This window comes from Populus trichocarpa, chromosome 18 (assembly GCF_000002775.5).
Source record: "Populus trichocarpa isolate Nisqually-1 chromosome 18, P.trichocarpa_v4.1, whole genome shotgun sequence".
NCBI classification, from domain to species: domain Eukaryota; kingdom Viridiplantae; phylum Streptophyta; class Magnoliopsida; order Malpighiales; family Salicaceae; genus Populus; species Populus trichocarpa.
The window spans coordinates 16,027,255-16,036,091 of NC_037302.2; the positions used below are offsets into that span (position 1 = coordinate 16,027,255).

The following is an 8,837-nucleotide window of genomic DNA, read 5'->3' on the forward strand; positions in this document are numbered from 1 at the left end:
TTTTTTATTATATCAAAACATTGTTCATAAAAGTTCTCAATCAATACTCCATTAAAACTTGATATTAATTAAAGTTGTTGGGAGTAATACATATTATATTCTTTTCTTTATGAAAAGAAATATTTATTCTCATAAACTGAAATATAAAAAATACCTAGATGATGGTGTTTGTCAGATAACATATACATTAAACTGACCCTTATAAAAATTTCATATAGAGATATCACATGTATCTATGAAAATGCTCACGTGACGGTTGTGTAAGTAATCCTTACACATGAGATAACTAAGTTATCTTATATAGAAAATTATATACTTTGATTCTGCTACACGTTGTCCTAATTAGAGGTAACAAACAAACAGATATTGGGTACAACATGAATTATGTGAAAATACTTGAGTAATCAATAGAGAGCTCAACACCGTAAGTGAATTATAAAAAATATTTCTTCTGTTCTGAAATAATATTTATTGTAAATCTCTACATAAACTGGAATGAGATTTTAAAAAAAGTTTTAAATCTTATTATAAGAGTCAATGATTATGGTATTGAAAACAAGCATAATTTAACAAAGTAGACACACTTCATGTTATAATTTTTAAATTAAAACATTGTTGATAGAATAATGATAATAACACTGAGAAACTGATAACCGAAAGGTTAAATCAAAGCACCTGTGACTTTTCTAATATTTGGGAGATTATGATATGTTTCTAAACATTATTCTTGGTCTTCGAATATAAATCAAACGATTGTTAAATTGATAATAAAATAATTTATTTAATCCTATTTTATTTAGAATTATAATTTATAGTTGGATCAACTTATTAGGTAATCTAATAGGTCACATATATATAAGAACCATTGGTCAGAAATGAAAATGAAATGATTAATCAAGTGTGACTTGATTATAAATAAATTGTAGAAATTGAGGACTATAATGTAATTTATACAAGAAATTACAGTTCCAGACATATAAAATTCAAGTAAAGACTTGATCGAATAAATTTCTAAAATTATCTTAAAATAATATATGTGATAATATTAAGGAGGTAAGTTAATATTTTATCATTTATATGATCACATGTGTATATGATTGTGAATTTTTTTTAATTCAAAAAAGTATTTTTCAGGTTTCTCTATAAATAGAATTTCATGCTTTTATTTTATGTATGGTAAATAGTGTATAAATCACATAAGTTAAAGAAAACCTGAAAACTCATAAAAAAAAAGTTAACATTTAAATGTATAACAATCCCTCTCTTTTATAAGAGTTTAAGAGATTTTTCACTAACAGTTCATGTGAATTATTGTTAGAGGCTAAATATTCAGACAACTTGTGATTTGTGACAATTCAACCCTGAAGCAATTATCCAAAGAAAAAAAAATTGATCTCCGGATAATCTTTATATAAACTCTAAACAACTCTAGATCTGTTTAACAAGATCTTGAAACTCCTTAAAAAATATTAAATTTATCATTTTCATTATGTATATGTATCTTGAGAAATCCGACGTCTAACTCAAAATAAAATGGTAAAAAAAAAAAACTCACTTCTCTAACTTTCATTCAGCATCTCTTACCCGTTTGGATTTGTTTTTTAATATGAAAAACTCTATTATGGGGTTTACAAGGAAAGCATATTTAATAAATTTTATGTATAAATTATTTTTCTTCTAAGTCTCCAAAAGATTATGCAGACGAGTATAACTTTTTGTATCATAAACTATATAAGGTTTTGTATCTTTTTCCTTTTCTTTTAAACCAATCATATTACTAAGGTTGTTATTGCAACTAGAAAGAAAATGTTTTAATTGTTGTTGAAACAATTTTTGCAATTTGAAGAAAAAACAATTGTGTATTATATATATATATATATATATATATATATATATATATATATAATTAATGAGATATAATTGGATATACAATGTAAAAATTAAATATATTATATTGAATAAAAATTATAAATATAATATTGAACACCAGAACTGGTAAATTAATTTCCATCCGCACCATTAATTGTTTTTTTTGTATTTTAAAACTCCATATTAAAAGTTTTAATATAAAAAAAATCTTAAGATGGAATATGTAATCAAAATCCTAAAAGATATTAAGATAAATATTTTGAGAAATGAAATTTTATGATGTAATCAATCCATTCAAAAATCATTATTTAATTAATCCATATAATAAATAACATTCAAAATTATTATTTTGATTAAAATATCAATCAATAGTCACTACCCCTTATTTTTATAACAAAAATAACTATAAAATATATGTTATATCATACTTTTTTTTAATGGAATTAGGCACTTGATTTTAAAATATATAAAACAATTCTGAAGTTTTTCTTAATATAGAAATGATTAAAAAATCCATGATAAAAAATAACAAAAAAAAAAAGAATAACTGTTTTTATTAAGGCCTTTAAAAACCTTTTATGGGCCAAGAGCGTCAAAATCAAATGGGCTATTAATGGGCCAATCGGATCCATAAGAAATCCTAGCTTGGATCTTCTTCCCTGCTAATTCGCTTCACTCTCTGAAAGTCTGAAGCTTTCCACTTTTCTCCAATGGCAGACGAAGCCAACAGAACCGCAAGTCCTTTCTATTCTCACTCCCCTCTCTTTCCACCTGTCAAATTTTCAGTCTTTTGGCATCCTTGTTTCTTCTGTACATGACAAGAGAGACTGATAAAAAACTCATTTGAAGATCGAAGTTGTCAACTTTTTTAAGCATACAATTTGATTTGATTGTTATTTGGACAAAAAGAACAGGCTTTTATAGAGCTACAAGACCGCATGATTGAGACCACTTCCAAATTCAAGCAGGTAACTTGGATTTGATTTTTTATTATAGAATAGGTTTGGTGCAATTTATATGTCATTTTCTTGTTGGATTTGAAATGGTTTTCTTTCAAATGCAACTTTACAGTTTAAAAAAGACAACTTGTATACTTGTTTATTTGGATTTGAAATGGTTTTCTTTCAAAGTCTATGAACTGAACTAAATTTATTTTGTAGGTCTGTAGGTCTTGATATTTGTTCTTGATTTGTTGTTTTCGTTGGTGTTTACAGTACATTAGCGATGTTAATATTTTCTTGCCTGGTTTCGTGGCGAATTTCTGTGTCCTTTATTTGTATCTGTAGAAAGATTAGTTAACACTGAGTTGTGAAGTTAGTAATCCCTCGCCTTCAGGTCCAGAACCAGATACGAACCAAGGAGGGAGAAAAGAAGCGTGCTTTCCTAACCTTAGAGGAGCTGCGGCAAGTTCTTGATGATACAAATACATACAAATCTATAGGCATGCGTAGGCACTTGCTGTCCCACAGGAATGCATTAGCACATTATGGCTGAGGTCACATCTTTAATTAATAAAGTGAACCTCTAATGGTTATTTTGGATTGTATGTGCTTCTCTGTATCTGTGGATGGGTTTCTAATATGACATTCATCTCTTTGTTGTTTTCCAGGGAGAACGTGAGTGGTGCAAAGGTCAAATGATTTAGACTGAATCGTGTTTTCCGGGCTGTCTGAATTGATGGCAGGTTGTTATGAACTCATGCTTTCTATGTCACATGGTGGTCAGGTTTGCCTTGGAGCCAAAGTCAGTTTTAATGAGTGAACAAGAGCAGAAACTCAAAGATAGGGAGACCGCAATATCCTCACTACAGAGGCAAATCCCTCTCCCACCTCCTCCCCTCTCTCTCTCACGCACAGACACACTCACATTGCGATAAAACCATCCATTTATTTCTATAAATGCATGTCCAAACCAGCTCTATTTCCATGTTGCCTGGGACTTGTTTCTTCTTTTCATCTGTTGTATCTTCCCAATCTATTTCAGAGTTATTGTTTGTTAAAATCATGATGTATTTCACTTTCTTATTGGCTTATCTTATATTTGATATCAGATGTACTGAGTTTAGTAGTCCATGAGTTTAATGCTTGGTCTACCTTGTATTCTCTTATATTCAATATCAGCTGTTCTATTTTTCCTCTTGCATTAAATTAAGTAGGCCATGAATTATACATTTTAGGATTTAATTTATAATGATGAATATCAATGAATGTCTGCGGGTGATCAGCAAATATTACTATATTGAAGTTATTCCCAGTTATGCTGGAGTTTTGTACTTGGTCAAACTTGTATTATCATCTTTTCAAATGTGTTTTTCTATTGAATTTATGTTACTTGTTGGCAAACTGTAGAAGCTAATTCCCTTCACGAATGCTAAAACCTTTCTTCATGGCTTTAAATAAAATCAAAAGAAGATCATTAAGATAGGCAGTTGCTATGTAAAGCTGGAGTCTCAATCTACAAGTGGTACGAAGAAAAATTTCCTAGTTTAGACATGAGAGTGGAAGGCTGCACAGTTTGAACAAGTTATCCATCAGGCCATGTTAGATTTTTGTACACATATAAATTGCAATTAGAGTCATGGATGAAAGAGTTGCCAATCTTTCTGCTGCTTTTGGTCTATATTCGAAGCATCCTTTGCTCTAGTTTTCTAAAATTTTTGTAAGCACCCTTTCGATTAATTTAGTTGTACTTTAAACACAATATGTTTATTTTTCTTCCATGATAATTTAGTGGAAATGATCTATTTGCTGTGCTTTGCGCAGACCTCAAGGGAATACTTGGAAAAACAGATGTCAGAGGTTGAGAACAACCTGAGGGAACTTTTGCAGCAAGATACAGGTCTTGCTCGTCAGATATTGTCCATGAGTGTAATGTAAATCTTGCTGTCACTGAAAATTTACATCAACTGATATCCTGTTTATCACTGAAAGGAAAGGGATCTAAGAAACATATTTGTGCAATTCCTAGCTTTTATTGTCTTGTAATTTTGTCTGACAAGATTTGTTCTGTTGCATGGTTGTATGTTGGCAAAGTTTTATTTGTTTCCATTAGAATACTGCTCCATCCATCATATCTTCCTTATACCAGGACATTGACGACTGAACTGTTGCTTTCCAAGCCCAAGTATATTCAAGATTTGTTGCAAAAGTCTGGTATGTCCTTTTGTCGTCCCATTGCAACTCTTTCCACTACTTTTAATTCTCGGTAGCAGGCTCCAAGCCATGTTTGGATGCTACTCGATATCGTCAAGGTGTTTGGAGGCCTTCAGTATTTGACTCTTACAAGGCTTGACATTTGGAACTCTGTGAACAAAGCCTGTCCATTCACCAAGTAAAGATCGATGGTCTGCTGTTAAGCGTATTCTGAGGTATCTTCAGTGTACTCTTGGTTATGGTTTAATAACCCAAACTGTTTCAGGCCTTTAGCTCCATGCATTCACTGATGCCAGTTGGGCTGCTAGTTTTGATGAATATTTCTACCGGTGGCTACGCCATTTATCTTGGATCGCAATCTGATTTCATGGAAGTCCTAAAATCAACAACCAAATTACAGACTAAACAGTAGAGATTCAAAGATATGATGAACTGGCAATGGCATGCAACGCTAAAGTATAAGGATACATCCCACTAAGAAAAACTCAACAATCATTGCCTGAAATCACAGAGCTCATGCTTGAGACATTCAGTTCTTATGAAAAGAGTGACGAAGGAAGAGAAAGAAAATCAATAAGAAAAGCTCATTTTAAGTGTCAAGATTTTCAATTTCTTTTCCATTGTAATCATCTCACAAGTCCTCCTTTTATTATTTCAAATTCCCTATTATTTATTTCATATTATATTGGATTTGATAATAGAAAAATTCATTTTCCATTTTCTTTTCTACAGATATGAAATAAAGTAAATAGAAAAAGAGGTATCAAATGGTGCATTAATTTAGGATTTATTTTCATTTGAATAAGAAAAAAAGTACAAGAAAGACGACATTAAAATGAAAAAAAATAAATGCTAAGAAAATTGTTTCAACATGCTCTTTGATGGTTAAAATCCTTTCAAAATTTTATATCATATTTTAACGATTTAACCACCATCAATATTGAAATGAAAGGCAGATTAGGAAGTGAATTTCTCAAGGATCACTGGATCGTCCCCGATTATGTTGCCGATTTACCACTCACTGGATCGTCCCCGATTAGTTGACAAGCAAATGCATATTAACCGCCGGTTAAAATCTCAAAATAATCGCCCACCGATTAAAATGCCTGTTATTATCCGATTGCCGATCGTTTTCACCCGTAGTTAATCACCCATCAACTCCTGATTTAATCGGTAGTTTTCCGAGTGATTTGCTGTTTGCTTCCATTTCACTGCTGGTTATTTACCCTGTCGATCGTTTGGGATTTAAAAACAAACACTCCACGCTTATTTGCCGATTATTTTCTTCTTTAGCCGAGTTATGTCCAATCTTTTCCATTACTGCCGATTTATTGAGGATGTTTGTGGTTTCATTTAACCATTTTTTCTCCCGATCCATTCAATTTCGTATCTCCTTTTTCTCTTTGTTGCTTTTTACCTTTTCCCCACCAATCCTGACTTGCTGAATTTACCGCCTTTTCATTAATGTTTCCCATGCACGTGACACTCAGTTCCTTATCTGCTTGCATCCATTTTCATGCTCTCAATTATAAATCGCACACTGTTTGGTTTCCAGGAAACCACAGAAAAAACAAAGGAAAGATGAGATAAGATGCGAGATTTACAGGTTAGTGAAGCTGCTTTCTAGAAGGGACTCTTCGGTTGGGGTTGTTGCTTGTGTTCAATTGTTACAGTAACGTCCACAAGGCTGGCAAGGATCGATATAAGTTGCTTGGGTTTGAGGTTTACATAATTATTAATTTATAGAATTAGTTAAGGTATTTTTTATTCGGATATCCACGTTAAAAAAGAAAATTAAGCGCAAATACAATTGAATGGAGACATGAATGAACATTACGCACATACACAACCTAATTTATGAGAAGTTGATTCCGCCAAACCTAACCTACTTTTTAAGAAGTTGATGGATAACCTCCCTGTTAACATAATTTATGGCGGTCTTTAATTTTTCTGACATTTCCTAAGAAAATTTAAACCCTACCAACTAAGAATTTGATGGATAACCTTCCTGTTATCCTAGGAACAACATGATATTTCTAGAAAATGCTAATTCATTTTCCATGCTATGCTATGTAGCGGTCAATATTATTTTTTAAAATATATAAAAAATATTAAGAATATAAAAAATATTTTAATAGTGCTATTAAACCTAATTATATGAGTTAATTTTTAAACATCCACTCAATTTTTTATCAGACCCAAGTAATATGGATCTGACAGCTATGTCGTACCTAAATGCAGACCCAAACGACTTGGATTCGGCAACCATGCCAGGTCCAAAAGCCTTAGGTCTTGATAATAAAACAATTCCAAAATTTCCCCAATAATTATAGAAATTTATACAAAAAAGTAGTGTGAAAAATAAAAATACTGAAATACTCCCGTAACTAGGGCTTTAATTTTTTCAACCAAAGGGAAAAAATAATAATTTAACTTTATATATATATAGATGACACACACACACACTCAAGCTCCACGCAGTCCTTTGAAAAAGCCATTTCTATCAAATAAAATGTAGTATCGGGCCATGTGAATTGCAATTATCCATGGAGATCATGATCTAATTTTAAAGTGTATAGTATCAAACTTCAGCTGACATTTCATGCCAAAATCTTTGTTTTCAGAAACACAAAATTAATCTTTTTTTGTCTCTTATTGCACGATGGTAGGAAATTCAATCTTCTTAAAGTTTGCAGATTTTGCAGCAAGTAGTCATCATGTAATTATTATAAAGTTTTGCTTATGAGGAATGATCAGTAGCTGGCAAGATTACACTATCTCATGCTCAAATATAATATACATGGCTTTGCGTGTTTCATGCTGAAACTTAAAGATTAAAAAGGCATAGACTATACGGTTAGAAAGTTGATCTGGACTGATTTTTTTTTTTAAAATAAATATTAAGATGATAACATATTAGATAAACTCAAGTTTCGTGGCTCAACTTGTCAAATCTACAACCCGGATAATGAGATTTACTTGATTTAATAACTTTGTTTTCTTACATCGTTTCTTATTTAATTACAAGATAACAAATATAGAAACCAAACAATAAAATATTTATTTTAGATCATGTTAACTTCATAGAAAGCAATTTGAAACAAATTAACTGAGATAAATTAAAAATCAATTAAATATTAAATGTTAAAATTGAAAATAAAAACTTATAAATTTATTTTTTATATTTTTAAAAGACAAATGATTTTTTATTCATCTCTTATTTTTTTAAAAAAAAAAAAACAAGCAGGCTAAACATTGCCTATTCTTGCTGGAATTCAACCACTAATGATGGTTTGAAATTAATTTTTAACCTATTTTCATTTAAAAACACACAATAAACATCCCTAAAGCCACTCAAATCGAATTTAACAACTAAAAAAACACCAAACAATCAACTACCTTAATTAAACATAATCATACGTTTATTATGATCATGTTTAATTTATCTTGATTTTTCGTTAACGTGAAAGAACGTATAATCATGTTTAATTTGTCTTGATCGCAGTTAACTTCCCTTAATTATGCATAGGGTATCATCTTCACCATCATCTTTCAGTCTATAATTCATGTATGGAGATAACTCTTGGACTTGTCACTTTCTAATGCAGTTCCAGCTAGCTTCATTTTTTTTTTTTTTGTCACAAGTTATTTCTTCAAAGATTCTTACTTAAATTTCTCTAGTTTCAAAGTCAGCTCGCTGGCTAGGACAGCTAGGAATCCATTAATTTAAGAGAATAAAAAAGAAAAGTCATTAATAATATCCGTAAGGACCGTAACCTGTTTTTATTTTTCAACTTATGTTTGCAGTATAATGAC

The 8,837-nt window shown here is 30.7% G+C and overlaps 1 long non-coding RNA gene across 1 annotated transcript; it reads left to right on the forward strand.

The window, feature by feature from the left end:
* The first annotated feature begins 2,536 nt into the window (after positions 1-2,536).
* LOC18107880 (uncharacterized) lies at positions 2,537-4,004 on the forward strand. Its single transcript, XR_002979010.2, has 3 exons — positions 2,537-2,837; positions 3,205-3,364; positions 3,479-4,004. It is a non-coding gene; the product is annotated as an uncharacterized LOC18107880 (long non-coding RNA).
* The last annotated feature ends 4,833 nt before the right edge of the window (positions 4,005-8,837 follow it).